This window comes from Bos indicus x Bos taurus, chromosome 21 (assembly GCF_003369695.1).
Source record: "Bos indicus x Bos taurus breed Angus x Brahman F1 hybrid chromosome 21, Bos_hybrid_MaternalHap_v2.0, whole genome shotgun sequence".
NCBI lineage: Eukaryota > Metazoa > Chordata > Mammalia > Artiodactyla > Bovidae > Bos > Bos indicus x Bos taurus.
The window spans coordinates 53,205,249-53,228,092 of record NC_040096.1 but is presented as its reverse complement, the minus strand read 5'-3'; the positions used below and the strand labels follow the sequence as shown (position 1 = coordinate 53,228,092).

Below are 22,844 nucleotides of genomic sequence, written 5' to 3'. Positions count from 1 at the left end.
TGTCAACAAACATCCATCTAGTCAAAGCTATGGTTTTCCAGTAGTCATGTATCAATGTTAGAGATGGACCATAAAGAAAGCTGAGCGCCGAAAAATTGATGCTTTTGAACTGTGGTGTTGGAGAAGACTTTTGAGAGTTCCTTGGACTGCAAGGACATCCAACCAATTCATCCTAAAGAAATCAGTTGTGAATATTCATTGGACGGACTGATGCTGAAGCTGAAGCTCAAATAATTTGGCTACCTGATGTGAAGAACTGACTCATTTGAACAGACTCTGATGTTGGGAAAGATTGAAGGCAGGAGGAGAAGGGGACCACAGAGGATGAGATGGTTGGCTGTCATCACCAAATCAATGGGCATGAGTTTAAGTAAACTCTGGGAGTTGGTGATGCACAGGGAGGCCTGGTGTGCTGCAGTCCATGCAAGTCGTAAAGAGTCGGACACTACTGAGTGATTGAACTGAACTGAATTGCTTTTTAGACAACTTCCAGCAAGCAACGTGAAAAATGCAATTAAACTGCCATCATCCTGGAGGCCCGTTATATTTTTATAGTGGTTCATATATTGTCTTTTGAAGTAATAATTTTAGTGATATATTTTATGCAAAAATATAGCATAATAATACATGAATACTTAATATATGCTTTTCTTAGATTGAAATAATGACACAAAGATGTATCACACATGTCTTATCTATAAGTATACCCTATTTGCTAGAATCTGTGAAAACAACTATGAACAAGTTCTATCTTAAATGTAAGAAACAATGTGAGAAATGTATAAATATGTAAATATTTACATTAAGAGTACACAGTGTGACATATACAGTACAGGAGGTGGTGGTTTTTCACAGAGATTTGCTTCAGAAATATGTGATTCAAATATTGATTATATCACATTCTAGTGTTATAAATTTGATCTCTTTATTCTTCCTAAATTCAAATATCATCATGTAAGTGGAATTTTTGTAATTAATTGCAACAATGTACATAAAATTCTTACCACAATAAATTCTTATTTTTAGATCTCAGCAATGTATTTTACCAGCATTATTACCATAAAATATTCACGCTGCAGGAGGGTAACTCAAGTAATTCTTATGGTATCGGTAAAATGCATAGAAAGAGTAGGGATTGAGCTGAAATATAAACATTTTGCAAATATTCTTTAACCTATGAAAATAAGTGTTGGAAGAACAATCTAAGTAGAAGGGAGAGAATATGCCAATCTCATGGGCATTATGCATGTGGAGAACTGTTGACTATGACTGGCATGGAGACGCTGTTATGAAAATGACAGGAGTTGAGCTTGGACACGAGATAGAATTAGAACATGAAGAGCTTCATAAGTCATTTTAATGCATTCAGATTTTATCCTGTTGGTTGATGGCGGGGCATGAAAACATTTTAGATTAATCAGATTTTCATTTAATGAAAAATAGATTAGCACAGTTTAAATGATGAAGTCTGTGGACACCATATATATCTTGTGTTCTTCACTAGTGTCGGAGCAAATTTTTAAATGTTATTGCTTGAAAGCATTTAGTAGGCCTCATTATAGACTAATGCTTTTACTAGCTGGATTTACTTTAAAGTAATCCTGAGTTATTAGAACTAATAGTTAATCACCTCTCAAAACTATAATGCCAAAGTAAACATCTGTTTATTAGTTTGCTCAATAAATAGGCACTGAATGTTCTGCAGACATTTTACAAAAAACATCCAATGATCTAATCCGTTCTTTGATACATACAATTTGTTCCAAAGTTTACCAGTTACTTTGTCATTATTACCACAACCATTCTCTGTTGTGTGACTCTGAAAAAGTCTTACAATTAAATTGTGAAAGTTTAGAAACAAATCACTTCATTTAGTGACCTTAATTTGTAGTTAAGTTTTATGATACTCACATTACTAATACGATCATCCAAAAATAATACATATTCAAGTAGGTTTTCATTAATGTATAAAGACTGTAGTGTTTTAGTGTGAAAAACTAGATATTTTAATGTATATAATAATTGTTTTCTTAGGAATAACTGATCAGCCAGACTAATCATGAGCTTTAAAAACAGTTACATACAGTTGAAAAATAAAAGATATATTGACTTCTATGAATTACCTCATAACTCTTAAATATAAAATTCAATATAACACTGACACTTCTAATAGATTATCAGTCATTCATAATAATTAGGAATATATTAACTTTTGAATGAAATATTGAAGTATCATGCCATGCTATGTTATTTTATGAATGACAGGTTATAAATTTGGAGTAGAAATTTGGAGGAAAACCAAGATTATTTTTTCCCTTTATCTTGAAGCAGAACGCTATAATCAAGACTAAACGATACTTTTTTCTTCAATAATTCCCACATTGAATATCTTGGAGCAGACTTCTCCACTCACATAAGCAAATTGAACTCAGATTAAATATATATTGAACAAAAATTAAGAAGTGTATTTTTATTTTGTATAAGTCAAGAACTACCCAAGCCACCTAATTTTCTAGATTATTATAAATACATATATAGATGTTATGACAATCTTAACAATCTCTGTATAATAATAAGTTATTATGGAGATTCTTGGGGGTTAATTTCTAGTTTCAGATAGAATTTAAGCTTTACAAATTTATAATACCACTTGATCACAAGATGTTTATTTTCCTTGGAAATAGGTTTTAAAAATGGAGTTTGAGATAATGAGAACTCCATATGAAAACTAAAATATTTTATTATTCTTCTTAAAACAATTCTTCTATCTCAAAACATGTCTACATCTGTACAGAGTGATAAAATCAGTCAAGCATGTTTAGAAGATATTCAAGAATTAAACTTTCATGTTATACAAAATAAGACATTTTAATTCCTTGTACTGAGATTGACCAACAAATTGAAGCAGAAAGAAATTATTAAATGATTATGATAATATGAAATTAGTTCAATGATCTGGTTTTTACTTTTCCAAATATAATCCAATGTAAACATTTTAGGACTAAGTATACTTCTGTTAGGTAGTTAGAACAGGGAAAAGGAGTCTAGACTGGCGGTGGCTAAAAGACAAGAAAGGGAAAAGCCCATGAAAATAGAACAAAGTAAGGTCCGAAGACTGGAGTGAGGACCTCAGGTAGAACAAACAACACTCCTGGCTAGCCCAATTTACATAGGGCAGGCCCAGGGGGAGGAAAAAACTTCTAAAAAGAGAAGCCAAAGGGCCAGGGGTCTCTCTCACCCACCCCCACACTCTCGTGTGTTCTCCCTTTCTTCTCTTCATGTCTTTGGGTTGGCATGCCCTCATGCCTCAAGAATGTATTTTCCTGCCATTTTCTAAATAAAATTGAGCTGTAATACGATCTGTACCACTGATCTCTCTAAGAGCTATAACATGGTGTGTTTGAGACCTGAGAGCTGTAACACGGTCTGTCCGAGAGCTATGACACGCTGAGGATCTAACGTCCAGTCGCTTCAAATTTTTGTTGTGAGGAGACAGAACTGAGGAGAATACACTTGCCTGACACTTCCAAATCTCCAGGGTAGTTACTCATTAAATATTTAGGTGTGAGTAGAGTGTGTGTGTGTGTGTGTGTGTGAAAGAGAGAGAGAGAGACAATTAATATGAAGTAACGAAGCTTTGAGTTCAGGTGTGTGAAGTGAAATCAAGAGGGTACGTACAGAAAGAGGTAAGTGGAAAATGAACAAAGAAAGAGAAGTAGTGGTTTGAGGTAAGTTTATATGAATATTTCCAAAAGGGGAGGCCCCCATTTAAATGTCAGTTATCATTACTTTAGTGCCACATCTATTCATCTTATTTATGTGTGTTTATGTGTGTGTACTTGTTGGTGTTATAAGTAACAATCCCAGTTGTCACAATAGTTGTGTTTCAGAGAGAAGGATGTACACTAGTAAAACTCTTGCTACTGCTGGCACTAATGCATGTTCTGAAAACCCAATATATTGATGAATGTGCATGGTAGAACATCATTTAACCATTCAGACAGGATCACATGTGTCTAGGTTGCTATGGTTTAAAAATTCTTATTTTCAAATCTCTGTAATAGCAACTAAACTTTTGATTGAGCTAAGTGTATTATTTACCAGGAAAATATCAACTTTTATTGACCTGAGACTTTGTCATATTAAAAATGCAAATTAAAAATTCTCAAAGATAACCATGGAAAAGGTAAATGAAATGGAACAAAGGAAATCAATTTAAAGGAGTAAAGAAAATGAAGAAAAAAACGCAGAAAAATATTGATAGAATAAAAAATACAATATAGGCTATTATTTATGATTTTTTAGGGAAATGAGTGAAAAAGAAAGCAGTAGAGATAAACCCCAAAATTTATCATTAAGACAGAGAATCTCAGTGTAGTAAAACATATAATAACTAAAGTATAAAATTCAGCTGCTATACTTCTTAGAAGAAAAACTATAGGCAAGCTGCCAAACCAAACTCTCAAATTAGAGAATTTTTGATAAAATAATATATAATTAAAAACAGAATTGGGTATAAATTTTATTTCTAGAAATTAATGCAAGGGCAGATAAATAGTAAAATATTAAGGAACTGAAAAAATCATTATAGTCATATTTACAGAAACCTAAATCCATATTCATATTTTATAAAACATGTGTGAAAGATTAATAATTGACTATATAGTAGACAGAACTATTCAAGGGGTCTAAGTCTTTAATTAGCTGAAACAAAGTTAATTGGAAGTATCTATCTTAATCTTGTTTTATAAGGCAAATGAATAATACTGAGTTAAAAGCCATTGTTAATTGAGTTTTCTGATATTTTCAGCCCAAATATTCCTTAAATAAATAAACCAAGTTCAGAATAAGACATTATTTTGCTACTGTCTGTGCTTCCTTAAGTCCTATAGCAATTCCCATATGCATTTAACAGGTCTTTCCAAGTATTTAATATTATATTGATTGTTAATTTTTGCCTCTGGTTATAAAATTTTGAGTGATTTTATCCTGAAAGCACGGGCTTCTCTGGTGACTCAGTGATAAAGAATCTGCCTGCAATGCAGGAGACCTGGGTTCTATCCCTGAGTCTGGAAGATCCCCTGAAGAAGGAAATGGCAACCCACTCTAGTATTCTTGCCTGGGAAATCTCATGGACAGAAAAGCCTAGCAGGCTAGAGTCTGTGGGGTTGCAAAGAATCAGACACGACTTAGTGACTAAACAAACACACATCCTGAAAGCATAACCCTTTTAATAAATCACATAAAAACACTTACGTTTACCTCAGGTATAAATGGCATTGTTTTATATAGAATGACATATGTTTGTATTATATACAATCATTGTATGAATTATTTGCTATCCATTTTTTTTTCTAAGACATGACAGCTCACTTCATATTTTCACTTTCTATTTTAGGTTTTGAAACATGAGAAAAGCTGACAGGCTAATTAGCCCAGATCATTTGGATGAGACTTTTCTTGTTTCAGTTCCATTCAGTTCAGTCGCTTAGTCGTGTCCAACTCTTCGCGACCCCATGAATCACAGCACACCAGGCCTCCCTGTCCATCACCAACTCCCGGAGTTCACTCAGACTCACATCCATCAAGTCAGTGATGCCATCCAGCCATCTCATCCTCTGTCGTCCCCTTTTCCTCCTACCCCCGATCCCTCCCAGCATCAGAGTCTTTTCCAATGAGTCAACTCTTCTCATGGGGTGGCCAGAGTACTGGAGTTTAAGCTTCAGCATCATTCCTTCCAAAGAAATCCCAGGGCTGATCTCCTTCAGAATGGACTGGTTGGATCTCCTTGCAGTCCAAGGGACTCTCAAGACTCTTCTCCAACACCACAGTTCAAAAGCATCAATTCTTCGGCGCTCAGCCTTCTTCACAGTCCAACTCTCACATCCATACATGACCACAGGAAAAACCATAGCCTCGACTAGACGGACCTTTGTTGGCAAAGTAATGTCTCTGCTTTTGAATATGCTCTCTAGGTTGGTCATAACTTTCCTTCCAAGGAGTAAGCGTCTTTTAATTTCATGGCTGCAGTCACCATCTGCAGTGATTTTGGAGCCCCCCAAAAATAAGTCTGACACTGTTTCCACTGTTTCCCCATCTATTTCCCATGAAGTGATGGGACCGGATGCCATGATCTTTGTTTTCTGAACGTTGAGCTTTAAGCCAACTTTCTCACTCTCCACTTTCACTTTCATCAAGAAACTTTTGAGTTCCTCTTCACTTTCTGCCATAAGGGTGGTGTCATCTGCATATCTGAGGTGATTGATATTTCTCCCAGCAATCTTGATTCCAGCTTGTGTTTCTTCCAGTCCAGCGTTTCTCATGATGTACTCTGCATATAAGTTAAATAAGCAGGGTGATAATATACAGCCTTGACGTACTCCTTTTCCTATTTGGAACCAGTCTGTTGTTCCATGTCCAGTTCTAACTGTTGCTTCCTGACCTGCATACAGATTTCTTGTTTGGTACTTGGTTAATGATTCTTTTCTAAACTAAATTTTTGATTGAGCTGTTATTGTATTATTTACTTTCTCCTTTTAATCTTAAAAAAGTTCCACTAGAATTTTGATATTAGATATTTGACACGGACATTTTAAAGAGTCCACGATAGTTGTATTGTAGAACTATTCACATTGTTTCCTCTGTATTGCTTTTTTTAAAGTTAGTCTGAAACTTTTGTTCATTTTATTTCCTTTTTTTTTAACATAAGGGAGTGCTTTGATACAGCTCCAAATTTAAGAGGATTTGCCCATATTTCTTGTTTTTCAAAAACTGTTTTATCATTTGGAAAATGCAGCAGTGGCCACAGGACTGGAAAAGGTCAGTTTTCATCCTAATCCCAAAGAACGGCAGTGTCAAAGAATGTTCAAACTACTGCACAATTGCATTCATTTCACATGCTACCAAACGAACGCTCAAAATTCTCCAAGCTAGACTTCAATAGTACAAGAACTGAGAACTTCCATATGTTCAAGCTGGATTTAGAAAAGGCATAAGAACCAGAGATCAAATTGCCAAAATCCACTGGATCATAGAGAAAACAAGAGAATTCTAGAAAATCATCTACTACTGCTTCATTGACTATGCTAAAACATTGGACTGTATGGATCACAACAAACTGTAGAAAATTTGTAAAAATATAAGAATATCAGACCACCTTACCTTGCTCCTGAGAAACCAGTACGCAGGTCAAGAAGCAACAGTTAGAACCAGACGTGGAACAACAGACTGGTTCCAAATTGGGATAGGAATACATCATGGCTGTATATTGTCACCCTGCTTATTTAACTTATATGCAGAGCACATCATACAAAATGCCAGGCTGAATGAAGCACAAACTGGAATCCAAATTGTCAGGAGAAATATCAATAACCTCAAATATTTAGATGACACCATCCTTATGGCAGAAAGTGAAGAGGAACTAAAGAGCCTCTTGATGAAGGTAAGAGAGGAGAGTGAAAAAGCTGAATTAAAATTCAACATTTGAAAAACTAAGATCATGGCATCCTGTCCCATCACTTTAGAGATAATGGTAATTTAGAGATAATGCTAAAATGCAAATTGAACACATCAATATCTCATTGAAAGGGATAGAGTATTTAATCCATAAATATTATATTTTAATGCATTTGAGTGGGTGCCTTATTCTTCATTAGCTACCTCATTTTGTTAAGATCTCTCAAAAGATAGTATTTTTAGTTTGAATTTAGATTTCTTTTGCTTTAATGAATAGAGTATTTGAAGAAAAATATATAAATGCATCATATGATGTGGATTTCCTAATAAATTCCAGAAAAATTGGCCTATCTATGTTCTATATAAATATGTGTGGGTATGGCCCTATTTGTTTCCCTATTCTGGGTCTGTTGCTGGGGGTTACAGTAATGTAGTCTACTGTAGATGATGTAAAGTGCAAAATATTTACACAAAATACTATTGTTGTTTTTCCAGGATTTTGAAAAAATCATATGGAACTGCATTTAACTATAATGCTGAGCCAGGATACTGTTCATACAAATGATGTCAAATGGATTTATGTGCCACTTATTTATGAAGACCTGAAAGAATCAATGTTTTCAGAGTTAAGTAAATCTCAAAATGCCCCTTCAATAATTTTTTGAAGGAGATGTGGGACAAGTATATAGACCTAATGAAGTTTTAATTGATCAAACAGAATTCTATACTAAGCAAGAATAAAAAGTATAAGTCAAATTGTATGTAGTATATATACAAACATAGACTAAGATGTAAAACAATTACATATGCCAATGTTTTTCACAAATTACTTAGGACAAATGTACCGAAGTCTAAAAGTGATGTCCCATTTACACTTTAAACGTACTTTGGACATAATCTGCTTATATCCTTGCCAATTTTTAGTATCAAGCATTCATGTGTACAAGCTACAGTCTTGCGATAAACAATTTATATTTTTGATGTCTGGATTTTCCATGTCAAAACTGCAAGCTTCTTTCCAAGTTTCCAAGTTCAAGTTTTGAACCATAAAGGAAAATTGGAGCAGGTCGTGAGTGACTCAGCTCCTCTCCTTCCAACAAGGTGGCTCAGGTAAAATAGTCATGTACATCTGACCTTTAAAATGTAATACTCCAGTAATTGCAAAAAGGCCAGTTTGATGCTTTACTGCGTTGCTGCACTTTCACATATAATACTCAGGAGCTGACATTTATAAAACTGCTGGTGCACTCTGGAGAAACCTTGATAGCTGAGGTGTTATATGAGTCTATCGTTATCATGATAATGGATATGCAAGTGTGCTAGAGAGTTACACTGAAATATTTTGAAAGAGAAGAGACATTTATAATTAGTTGACTTGAGTAAATATAATTTCATAAAGGTATTTGCTTTTCATATACAAATTAATATTAATTTTACTCAGAGTAACAATTTGAGCAAACCAGCAAGAAAAATGTAATACAAAAATTGTCAAATAAAAATGTTAAACAACTTTTAATAATCCACAACAGATATTAACTTTTTCACTTTCCCTATATAATATCACTGATATAATATTTACTTGGCAATAACTTTTCTCATAGAAGGTAAATGGGAGATACTTCATATGTAGCTAAAAAATAAAAACAAACAAAAATTTACTTAAATGATTTTGGGGGACTTTGTCAAGATAAATTATTTCTAATATGTTCCTATATTTTAATAAATTCAGATGAGAAAAAAGTGAATATTGTTTAAATATATAATGAATGCTTTTAGCAATCATATCCAACTGTATAGAACATTTAAAGCATTAAATACATGTGCTGTGTATAGGTTTAACCATCCTGGTGAATTTCTTCAAGATTACAATCAAACAGAAATTAACTTTCAGATATGCAATCTGGTCTATTATTTATGTCTATTTTAATGTTTTTAAAAATTGGATATCCATGTCTAGTTATTTATATTATGGACATCACTACATTTCTCATGTTTAAAATTTGATATAATTGACAGAGGATGTGTTTTCAGTTAGAAGATTCTTCCTGAATTTAACTATTTATATAATACTTATGTTGATAATGACATTTATTATTTTCATTTAAACATACTTTCAAAAAATGCAAGATTACATTTCATTAAAACATCAGTGATATTTACTTATAAAGCCATAAAAATATTTGTGAAAATATTTGTTCACTCTTTGTACAACAAATTGGCCATGATACATTCCTGAGAAACATCCACATGAACATGCCTTGCCTTGCTAAAAGCCACTCAGTCGTGTCTGATTTTGCAACCCTGTGGACTGTAGCCCACCGGAATCCTCTGTCCATGAGATTCTCCAGGCAAGAATACTGGAGTGGATTGCCATTTCCTCCTGCAGGAGATCTTTCCGACCCAGGGATCAAGGCCACATTTCCTGCATTGCCAGGTAGATTCTTTACGACTGAGATGTCAGTGAAGCCCAAAGAACTTGTACACAAATTAGATAAGGAATACTCGAAACTCAACAGAGTGAAGTAAGCCAGAAGGAAAAACATCAATACAGTATACTAACGCATATATATGGAATTTAGAAAGATGGTAACAATAACCCTGTGTACGAGACAGCAAAAGAGACACTGATGTATAGAACAGTCTTATGGACTCTGTGGGAGAGGGAGAGGGTGGGAAGATTTGGGAGAATGGCATTGAAACATGTAAAATATCATGTAAGAAACGAGTTGCTAGTCCAGGTTTGATGCACGATACTGGATGCTTGGGGCTGGTGCACTGGGATGACCCAGAGGGATGGTATGGGGAGGGAGGAGGGAGGAGGGTTCAGGATGGGGAACACATGTATACCTGTGGCGGATTCATTTTGATATTTGGCAAAACTAATACAATTATGTAAAATTTAAAAATAAAATAAAAATTTTAAAAAAGTCAGAAAAAAAAACAATAAACAACTAACCCAATTAAAAGTTGATCTTATATTTTTCTAGAGAATAAATATATATGGTAAATAATCATATTAAAAGATGCTTGGCATCATTATTCATTCACTTCAATTCAGTTCAGTCGCTCAGTTGTGTCTGACTCTTTGCAACCCTATGAATCGCAGCACGCCAGGCCTCCCTGTCCATCACCAACTCCCAGAGTTCACTCAGACTCACGTCCATCAAGTCAGTGATGCCATCCAACCATCTAATCCCCTGTCGTCCCCTTCTCCTCCTGCCCCCAATCCCTCCCCGCATCAGAGTCTTTTCCAATGAGTCAACTCTTCACATGAGGTGGCCAAAGTACTGGAGTTTCAGCTTTAGCATCATTCCTTCCAAAGAAATCCCAGGGCTGATCTCCTTCAGAACAGACTGGTTGGATCTCCTTGGAGTCCAAGGGACTCTCAAGAGTCTTCTCCAACACCACAGTTCAAAAGCATCAATTCTTTAGTGCTCAGCTTTTTTCACAGTCCAACTCTCACATCCATACATGACTACTGGAAAAACCATAGCATGACTAGACAGACCTTTGTTGGCAAAGCAATGTCTCTGCTTTTCAATATGCTATCTAGGTTGGTCATAACTTTCCTTCCAAGGAGTAAGCGTCTTTTAATTTCATGGCTGCAATCACCATATGCAGTGATTTTGGAGCCCAAAAAAATAAAGTCTGACACTGTTTCCACTGTTTCCCCATCTATTTCCTATGAAGTGATGGGACCAGATGCCATGATCTTTGTTTTCTGAATGTTGAGCTTTAAGCCAACTTTTTCACTCTCCTCTTTCACTGTCATCAAGAGGCTTTTTACTTCCTCTTCACTTTCTACCATAAGGGCGGTGTCATCTGCATATCTGAGGTTATTGATATTTCTCCCGGCAATCTTGACTCCAGCTTGTGTTTCTTCCAGTCCAGCATTTCTCATGATGTACTCTGCATATAAGTTAAATAAGCAGGGTGACAATATACAGCCTTGACGTACTCCTTTTCCTATTTGGAACCAAGATACTAAGCATTGGCAGATGATGGAGAGCAATCAAAGCACCCCAAGGAACTCTCATTTCCTTGGAGTAATAAAAATTTGTAAATCCCATCAGTAATAGTTGGACAGTTACTGACAATATTAAATATATACTTGTCACATGATCTAGTAATCACACGTCGAGAAGTCTGACAAAGTAATATGAAAACCAACATTGACACAAAGCTGTATGTGAACGTGTATAGAGGCTTTATTAATAATTACTAAAAACTGAAATCAACGCCCATGTCCCTCAAATGTGAAGTGAGCAAACAAACTATGAGACATTCAGATCTCAACAATGGACTCCTAACTATTCTTCCACCATAAGGAATAAACTACGGCTACATGTGACAATATGGATATAGTGAAAAAGTCCAAGTGAAAAAATTATAGACAAAAAATTACATAAAATTCTATGATTTCATTTAGATGACATTACTTCAAAGGAAAACTTTAGGAATAGCTAACAGGTCAATGGTTGCCAGAGTCAGGAGTAAAGTGCAGAGATTGGCTACAAAAAGACATGAGAATTTTTTTAAATGATATGCTTCTAATGTCCTGAATTTAGTGATAGCAATAAGTCTGTATACATTTATAAAGATTCACAGAACTGAGCACTTGTGTGAATTTTACTGTATATTAATTATGGCTTCAATTTTTAAATGAAAAAAAATCTATAGTCAGCATTTCATACAAAGCCTGGTTAGTTCTCACACAATATAACCTAATAATATAATTGTTATCAATTGCACACAAATATATAAAATAAAGATGTAAAAATTGAATAATAGAGAAATCTTATCATTTTGATAAATTTGCTTTGCTATACTTCACATGTTCTTAAAAATCTCCTTGGTGGACCAAATTTCAAAAATTGAAAGACACTATTTCTCTGATGTGTATTTTAATTCACTCTTTGAATAAAAGAACATCATACTTTCCCAGGCATATAATTTTTCATTTGTATAAATTAATTAAAATATATATCAACATTGAATATAAATGCAAGTGTTCAATAAATTGTACAGACAATTTTTTGAGTTACATTTATAAAAAAACAGGTTTCTTTGCCTTATCATTATTCTTGTAATATCATTTGTTGTTTTTGTTTTTGAGTTGCTAAGTCCTGTCCTGTCTGACTCTGAAAACTCATGGACTGCAGCACACCAGGCTCCTTTGGCTCCACCATCTGAGTTTTCTCAAACTCATGCCCATTGAGTTGGTGATATTTTTTAGCCATCTGATCCTCTGCTGCCCCCTTTTCCTTTTGCCTCCAATCTTTCCCAACATCAGAGTCTTTTCCATTAAGTCAGGTCTTTGCATCAGGGGGCCAAAGTGCTGGAGTTTCAGCTTCAGCATCAGTCCTTCCAATGAATATTCAGGGTTGATTTCCTTTATGATTGACTGGTTTGATCTCCCTTCAGTTCAAGGGATTCTCAAGGGTCTTCTCTAGTGCAATAAATTGAAAGTATCAATTCTTTGGTGATCAGCCTTCTTTAGGTTCAACTCTCACAAGTATACATGATTACTGGAAAAATCATAGCTTTGACTATAGGGATCTTTGTCTGCAAAGTGATGTCTCTTTTTAATACAATGTCTATTTTTATACATTGCCTAGGTTTGTCACAGGTTTTCTTCCAAACAGCAACTGTCTTTTAATTTCATGGCTACAGCCACCATCTGCAGTGATTTTGAAGCCCAAGAAAATAAAATGTGTCACTGCTTCCACTTTTTCTCCTTCTATTTGCCATGGAGTGATGGGACCAGATGTTGCTATCTTAGTTTTTTGAATGCTGTTTCAAGCCAGGTTTTTTTCATTCTCCTCTTTCACCCTCATCAAGAGGCTATTTAGTTCATTTTCACTTTCTGCCATTAGAGTGGTATCATCTGCATATCTGAGGTTGTTGATATTTCTCTTGGCAATCTTGATTTCCGCTTGTGATTCATCTAGCTCAGCCTTTTGCATGATGTACTCTGGATACAAATTAAATAAACAGGGTGACAATGTATAGCTTTGTCATACTTCTTTCCCAGCTTGGAACCAGTCAGTTGTTCTGAGTGAGGTTCTAACTGTTGTTTTTTGAACCTCATACAGGTTTCTTAGGAGACTGGTTAGTTAGTCTGGTACTGCCGTCACTTTGAGAATTTTCCACAGTTTGTTGTGATCCACAGAGTCAAAGGCTTTAGCGTAGTCAATGAAGCAGAAGCAGATGTTTTTCTGGAATCCCCTTGCTTTCTCTATGATGCAACAAATGTTGGCAATTTGATCTCTGGTTCCTGTGCTTTTTCTAAATCCAGCTTGTACATATGGAAGTTTTCAGTTCACATACTGCTGAAACCTAGCTTGAAGAATTTTGAGCATAACCTTGCTAGTATGTGAAATGAGCAAAATAGTGTGGTAGTTTGAACATCCTTTGGCATTGCCCTTTTTTGGGATTGGAATAAAAATTGACCTTTTCCAGTCCTATGGCCATTGCTGAGTTTTTCAAATTTCACCCACTGTTAAAAAAGAATCTCCTTGAATAATGACCTTGTGCATTAAAAGTAATTGAATGTTCTTTAAAACATCATCTGAGGCAATATTCAGTGAAAATGGAAATAATTAGGGTAGGAACTTTTCTCAAAGTCTTGCTCAAATACTAAAATTAATATTGATTATTTTTACTCAAAGTTTCCAAGTTTTTAATAAAATGTAAAATATCTCAAGACAAATGTTCAATAATAATAAAAGTTACATAAATTTGCTAAGAAGTAATTATAATTTCCAAATGTGCAGTAAGAGAAAAATATAAATGATAAACCTTAAGGTAAACATTAAATGCATATAAACAGGAAGGTAATTTAGTATTTTTATTAGCATTATTATGGTACATCATTCTTTGCCCTTTTGTTTTTAACTCATCTATGTCTTTAAAGTGTTTTGTTGTGTTTTTTTTAGTTTATGACATATAGCTGCGTCTTATCTTATTTATTCATTTTGGCACCGTTATTTGGTTGGTGTGTTTAGAACATTTCTATTTGAAGAGACTATTAGTACAGTTGGATTAATTTCTACCATATTTATATCTGTTTTCTATTCATTGTGTTTTTTGTTGTTTCTCCCTCTTCCCCTTTTTCTGCCTTTTCTAGTTTTAACTATTTTATATAATTCCCTTTCTCTTCTCCCTTAACATATATATTATTTATATATTTTAAAAAATGTTTAGTGGTTTCTCTAGGGTTTAAAATGTATATTTTAAAACAATCTAAGCTCACCATTGAATAATACTATATGGCTAATCATGCTACTATTGTACTGCTATGCATGCAGTGCAATGACCTTTAGGCACTGCTTCATTCATTTCCCTGATCGGTACCCCATATTCACCCAGTACATGTGCACTACCATTACTTAGATAAAGTATTAATATTCCTTCTCTCATGCTCTTCCTTTATTTAGATCCTGTGTCAGATCAATGGAAGTTTCCTCTCCCTGAAAAAACTTCTTTTAACATATTAATATTTTGCAAGGCCAGTATGCAGGACATGACTGTTTTTATTCATATGAGGGAGCCTGTTTCTCTTTCACTTCTGAAGGATAATTTCCTGGAAATGAAATTCTAGTTTGTTTTGGCTTTTACTTTTAACACGTTAAATATTTAACTCCCCTCATTGCTTGCATAGTTCAGCAGAAATTTCACTATAATTCTCATCCTTGTTCCTCTCTAAGCAAGGTGTCACACATCCTCCTCTGGCTTCCTGTAAGATTATCTTTTTGCATTTGGTTTTCTGTGTTTAAAAATAATGTGCCAAGGTATGGGTTTTGGGGTAGGGGAGATATTTATCCTTTTGATAGTCTCTGATTTTTTTTGACAGATGGTTTGTTTGTTGTCTGTTGTCAATTCTGGAAAGCTTTTGCCCATTATTTCTTTAAATATTTCTTCTGTTCCATTCTCTATAGTTTTTGTAATCCGCTTATGTGTGTGTTACATATTATGATTTTGTTAAGCAGTCCTTGGATGTTTCTTTTTCTTTTGTTACTGTTTTTAGAATCTTTTTTTTTTATCTTTGTATTTCAGTCTATAGAATTTCTACTGGTCTCTCTTATTCTTCACTAATTCTTTCTGGCCATGTTGAATCTATCAATGAATCCATTAAAGTCATTCTTCATTTCTATTACTGTTTATTTGATTTCTAGCATTGGCCTTTTAAAAACTGTCATTGTGAATTGCCTTTTGAATCTTTCATAGCTTTTTATCTATTTACATTACCTACCTTTGCTTACATGCTGTTTTCTCTCTCCATTAGATCCCTTGCCATCTTAGTCATAACTATTTTTAATTTCTTTTCTCACAATCCCAATGTCTATTTCATATATGAATATTGTTTAGATGTTTGTTTTACCTTCTCAGACTATGGCTTTCCTGACTTTTGGCATGCTTTTAAAATTTTTGTTGACAGCTAGACAAGTTGTATCAGGTAATAAAATGAAGAACATACATCTTTCATAAGAATTTATGCTAATTTGGCTAGGACTTGGGAGATGTTATTTCAATGGTTAATATGTCTAATGCTTATTTTAGCTTTAGGTACAAGAAGTTTCAACTTATTCCTCTGTGTGTTTGGCTTTGTTTTCTTTTCTTGGCTTTGAGTCTTTCTACAGACTGCTCTTGAAAAGTGTCTGTGTCATGTAACTCTTCCAACCTGTAACCCACTGTAATTAAACTGGATCCCTGTTGGAGGAGGTAGTAAGGTATTAGGAGTATTCTACAAACTTCGGATTTACTATTCATCTTTCAATGGCATTGCAGGAGTGTGGCTTTCACAAGTGTTTCTGTTCCTTCTCCCCACTCTCTACTCCCTTGTCTAACTGCAGAATCCCCAATCTATTTCTTCAAAGTACTGTCCTCAGTGAGAATCTTGTTGTTCTGTTTTTTTTCCCCCTCCAGGAAGGCAGGATATGACAGAGCAAGGACAAATGCTCTTCCTCTATGTAGAATACACTTCCAGATTTGCACTCTGTTGAGGTTCTTTCCCTTGAAGTATAGGCCACTCTCATTGTTGAAATGCTGCTCATTCCCAGGTGGCTCAATAGTAAAGAAACCACCTGCCAAGCAGGAAGTGCTGGTTCAATTCCTCGGTTGGGAAGATCCCTGAGAAAAAGAAATGGGAACTCACTTCAGTATTCTTGCCTGGAAAATTCCATGAACAGAGGAGCCTGGTAGGATACAGTCCATGGGGTCGCAGAAGAGTTGGATATGACTTAGTGATTAAACACCAACAATGACACCTTTCACATAATTTCATTTTGCCTTCCTCCTCCAGTGCTGTGAGGGGATCTTTCTCAAATCTCACTATGATAATCAGCTGAAATTCTCAGAAAGAAAATTCACACAAGTTTGGGCTCCCACTAAGAGCACCTCCTCCCACTCCCTCCCATAAGACTGATGCCTCTTAGAGTTTCTCATTCTCCTATTGAACCCTTCACTGAACAATCTCTGGTGCAACAGCTCATTGATGGCAACAGATGAGTGGTAATAGATATTAATCAATATTTCTCTATGATGATTTTTATCACTGTAGAGACAAACTGGCTACAAACTTAGATCAACATTGATGGGAAGCTTTAAAAATACACCTGAGGTTATTTTTGTGTCATTAATCACTGGTCAACCACTTAAACCTGGAAAACCTGTTAAGGTGGGACCAGGTCAGGAAGCAAATCCTTAAAGAGTATTTGAGCAACCTGCATGGCTTTGATCCAATGTTCCTTCATGATGGGATTTGAGTATGTTTTAGTTGCTATATGACTATTTTCAGAATAGACTGAAGAATTATTTTGATAAAAAGTCACTACTCTAACAGTCACTAAAGTGCTGCTTGATTTTATGCTCCGACCTGGGGCATTTCAACATTTATATAATGTGCCCAAGGCACATACTTTATGGAAACCTTTACAAAAGAACTCTGTAAGATGTTATCCACTGCTCGAAAACCACACTGTGCTCGCCAGTCACAATCCTCTGGAAAGGTTGAAAAACCCAGTAGCACCCTTAAATTACAGTTAATATAATTTTGAAAACCTTTTAATTTCTTTGGTCTAAAAGTACTTCAGTTAGCCCTAATGGCCATACAGTCCTTTCATTCACAGACATATTGATTTACTCTTTATGAATTGGCAACTGAAATGTCTATGTATTTAGAGATTTTTCTCTTTTATACTAGTATATGATTTGTTATATGCAGCCATGGCAAAATATTGCAAGGAACTTATGTACTATACCCTGTTCTATCACAAGCAAGTTAAGATTGCCTTCCTTCTTCATAATTTTGAACAAGGAGTTTCATATACCAGGGGGTAGGGGGCAGGGGACTGGAGGGGGAAAAAAAAAAAAACAACAACTACTTTTAACCTTGTAAACGATTTTATCAGGTTCTATTAACAATTAAAAAAGCAAGTTTCAAGAAGTCAATGCTTAGGTTTATATTTCACAAGTAAAGAAGCAATGTAGAATTGCATGCAATTGGATAGGTATTCCAATAGGGGACCTCAAAATGAGGGTTCACGGATACCCTAAAGACACAGCTCATCTTCCTAAGTACAAAGCTGACCAAGACCTTCAGAACAAGCAGATGATGTCAGATAGTGGACTGCTTCCACTCAAGGTGTCAAACCTAGGTTAGTTTGACACCTAAATCCTGTTTTCTTTCTTACTTTCTCACTTAGAATCATTCTTATTTTCTATAGATTCCTCATTGCTGTAAACCTATAACAACCCTTTTTCTCCTTTATTTGCTCTTTATATTTTTTTAGATCAAAACATATATAACAAAATTCTAATTGGGTCATAGGGATAAAAATGTATACTATGGCACATTTTTTAGAGTGTGCTATAGTACACATTTTTTAAAAAAATGCATTAAAAATACACATTCTAAGATAATTTTTAGATTATCCCAAATGTAGTTACTGCTTCTAATTTTATTTATTATTGAATATACCATGTATCACCAGACCCCTTTGATAAATATTTCTGGCCAACTCTGCTCTCATAAAATGATACTTTAGGGAGTTACAGGTAGATAGTGTCTTTACTTGCAAGTATAAAAACAAATGACCATACACAAATCAACCTGTGACTTTGCCAGCACCACTCCCTCCCCCAAAAAGAAAAAAACATTACAAATCTATTAATCAGATGTTAGGTAATTTAACATTTGAATTCAACAATCTTCTTGGGGCAATAGGCTAAGTACTTGTCACTTGGAAGAGATTAACAGAGATCCAAACATGTAACCAAGCTAATGAAAGGCTTCGAGTCTGACTGTATTGTGGACAATGCCTTTGTTTCTCAGCATCTCTGAGTGCTTCCAGCAGGTACTAAATTATCTGTAGCCAGGGTTCCAGGTCTTGTTTGCCTTAGACAGATAACTCATGAAATTTAGGAATAATATAGGAAGGAATAATAATATAGGAAGACGTTTCTATGCATAGAGACCTTAATTCTATAACAGCTAAGTTGGAAATTCTTACCCAGGCACAATATCCACCACAACACCACTTTTGTTTATTCATAGAAATTAGTGATTCATTTTTTAACATGAACAATCAGGGCAATGTTCCCATTGGTACTAATAATACACATAGAAAAGAGTAAAGGAAACAAATTAGTAACTCTGACAGAAGTTATGAAAGACATCACCTCTGCCCTAGATGGAATATTGGCTAGTCTGAACTCATTAGCATGACTGGTGACGTGTACAAGCTGCATGGCTCTCAATTCTGTGTTGGCAAATTATAATGATGTCTGTACCATTGCTGACACTTCTTGCTGTATTTGGATGAGTGGAACAAGCAAAGTAAAATAGGGTAGGTATTATTGCCTTAAGGAAGAAGCTACTTCAATGTCTTAAATTTCCTCCTTGTGGTCTATGAGGCTTATCTGTTGGCCTTGTTTGGGATGGCTGAGTTCCTGGTTCCAAGCATCTTAAGGGAATTATTAATTATTGTTACTTCATGCTCATTTTAGTAAAAAATATGCTGTTTCACTACAATATATCCAGGATCTTAAATGCTTCTATACAGCTGCTCTTTTGTCAGATGATTACCAGGGCGGTACAACAAAATGCCAAGAATAGTTTTTCATACAATTGCATGGAAACAATCCTACAGCAGTGAGGATCTGGGTCTAGCCTTTTCCTCAATTGGTCAACTTCTGCAAGGACCATATGATCAGAAGAAGGACCGAGAGACAATGTACATATGAACAATAGCCAGGGCCTACGTGACAATTAGAACTCTCACCCACAACCTCCAAAAGAACTAGCCCAGGAAGACAAACCACTACTTCTACAGACACCGACCCATAACAGTCAAAGACTTTTGGCTTCCTGGTTGTTTTCCTCACTTCCAACTAAGGACCACCCAAGTTAACATGAAAGGTTTTGGATTGAGAAGGTTAGGGGAGAAGTGGACCATATTTAATACTTGCAGCAAGAATGAAGGAGAAGCACTCATTCCTAATATATAAGAATAAAAGTCCAAGTAGCAGGAAGTAGATAATTTGCAATAAATGCATGTTATTAAATAAATCATTAATACATTGCTTCTTCCTCATTTCAAATTGCCTTGCTGCTACTTGCATTAACAGCTGTGACTAAATAACAACACTGTCCAGGCTAGGTATTTTTGTTTTGTTTTGCTTTTGTCATCATTTCTTTCCCATTTAAAGAAATTCAACTTTCAAGACACAAGCCATTCAGCATTGTCAGCCTCCACTCTTTTTTCTTCAGCTGGGCAAAAGGTGAAGTCTTGCATAGTAAGATCTCCTTCTTCCCTCTACTGAAATCTTTTCACTTGTTTGTGAAGATAAATGTTTTCCTGCCCTATTCACTCACCAGGAAAGCAGAGGTCAAGGGCCAGAAGGTAGCTTTTTTCATAAGGTTATACTTTCTGTATCATCCATTTGTAACAAAATGCAGCTGAGCAATTTTTGCTTGCTGAATATGAATGCATTTCAGGAAATATGCTGCCAAGTGGTTTTGAAAACCTAGAATTATTGTCATAAAACATTATTAAGTTCAGTTATTACTAAAGGCAGATTGTATATCCATTACTATTTTAGGAACTGTTAGTGCTTTGTTAGTGAGGTTACCTTCCTCAGAAGGATGGCATCAGGAGAATAAGGGGTTGAGGGAACACTGGGTCAGTATCATAGCTTTAGTAGTTGTGTTGGCCTCAGTAAAATTCTGCTATGTAATTGCACAGACTCAAGATGAACTCACAGCTTGAATCTAAGAAGCTAACAGTCCAGATTGCCCTCTTTGGGTGGATTACCAAGGATGCTAGTCTCTGGAGAGATGTGAGATGACTGTTCAAGTCCGTATTCACTGGGCAATGCCATGGGGTTGGAAGGGTTCTGGTCATCCAACTTGACTGACCTAGGTTGGAGCTGTGTCAGTGGGTGTGTGTGAGGCTGTATAGGGCAGGCCATGGGAATACCTCCAGAGCCCAGAGCGCCGGAAGGCAGTGGAGGGCCAGCCTGGATCCTGACCTATACTCTGAGTGCAAGGAGCATCTGGTGAGAGACTAAGTGGATGCTGAGATATTCTTGGACAACTCTGGTCACCAGGACACCCAGAAGGTAGCCTTCCTGGATTTAGGGATACTGAAGTAAGATTTAAGATTTTTAACAGCTCAGAGCAAAGTATGAGTGCTAAGATCAGAGGGGTTGTGAGCTGCGCCAAAGCTGATGGGACTTGGCCTCAGCTTGGTTTTGCCTAACAGTTATCTGACTCCAGTTCCTCCCTGGTGAGGAAATGGCTATGGGAATAAGTCCTCAGGTTTCAGAGGACTGCTGTATCTGGGCTCAGCTCCTGCTCCAGTGTGTCCATAGAGTAGAGGTAGTCCTATTCACTTCACTGCTTTCAGAAGTAGAGTTGTGGGAGGGTGCTTGGCCCACTGAAACCAAGGTGATGTGGTCTGCTGATGGGAGAGGCAGCTGGAAAGCAGTGGTTATATGCTTTCTTTAGACTGCTACCCTAGCAAACCATAAGCTTTACATTTAAGTTCCCCTTCTTAGCCAAGTCTCCCTCCATCATCACCGTACTGGCAGGCCACTTGTCCAGGGCCCCTGAGTTAGTCATGTCCAGTGTGGGATGAGTGATGGAATTCATGTGCAGAAGAGCACAATGCTCTGATACACTGCATCTCACCCTCATAGGGAAGAGCCAGCTGGCATCCTGCATGATTGGTTCAATCACCATAACCACGTGAGTGGCTGCAGCCACAGCCATTTCTGAGAGCATTCCTTCATTTTGGTCCATAACAAGCTAACTACAGAAATGCTTACAGCACATTTTGTTACTGTTGTTGGTATAAGCAAGCTTTGCAAGGAATTTAATTAAACATTTAAAGTTAACAAAATTTTGTGGTGGCAACTTTTGACCTGTTCTCCATAAATCTCCAAGTTTTTTTGTCTTAGTCTTGCACACTTGCTTCTATCCATTATCCATACAGATTAAAAGTCATCAAAATTTAAGGCAATTTCCATAATTAGGGTTTTAAATCAACAGCTTACAGCATGGGGGTTATCCAGGTGAGAAGCAGGGCAGTCTAAAACAGCTCTGCTTCTTTAGCTTGGAGGCCCCAGCATCAACTTAAAAATGCCTTTCTCTATCTGCTTCCTTAGGAGAAACAATAGCACAGGCTTCAACTACAACCCCCTTCAACTATTCTCAAAGGAGTCTCCAAAGCTGGTCTTTTCCCTCACCTATCTTTATTGGCTCACATTTCAGGGAGAGCCCTTCCTAAGACTGCCAGTGCTTTTTGATGGGATTATACAGAAACATTATAATGAAACAAATAATTTGCTATACTTCCTATCAATGGCCACACAGTTGCACCTGTCTGCTGCAAATTGATCCTTACATGCTCTACTTGATTTTCTTGTTCTACTTTATTTTCTTTGGCTCTAGAATCACTGCAGATAGTGACTTCAGCCATAAAATTAAAATATGCTTACTCCTTGTAAGAAAAGCTATGACCAACCTAGACAGCATATTAAAAAGCAAAGGCATTACTGTGCCAGCAAAGGTCCATCAAGTCACAGCTATGGTTTTTCCAGTAGTTATGTATAGATGTGAGAGTTAGACTATAAAGAAAGCTGAGCACTGAAGAACTGATGCATTTGAACTGTGGTTTTGGAGAAGACTCTTAAGAGTCCCTTGGACTGCAAGGACATCAAACCAGTCCATCCTAAAGGAAATCAGTCCTGAATATCCATTGGAAGGCTGATGCTGAAGTTGAAGCTCCAATACTTTGGCACCTAATGAGAAGAACTGACTCATTGGAAAAACCCTGATGCTGGGAAAGATTGAGGGCAGGAGGAGAAGGGGAGGACAGAGGATG

At 35.9% G+C, this 22,844-nt stretch overlaps 1 pseudogene; it reads right to left on the bottom strand.

Annotated features, from left to right (window-relative positions):
* Positions 1-21,475: 21,475 nt before the first annotated feature.
* LOC113879606 lies at positions 21,476-22,268 on the bottom strand (annotated as a pseudogene).
* Positions 22,269-22,844: the final 576 nt, after the last annotated feature.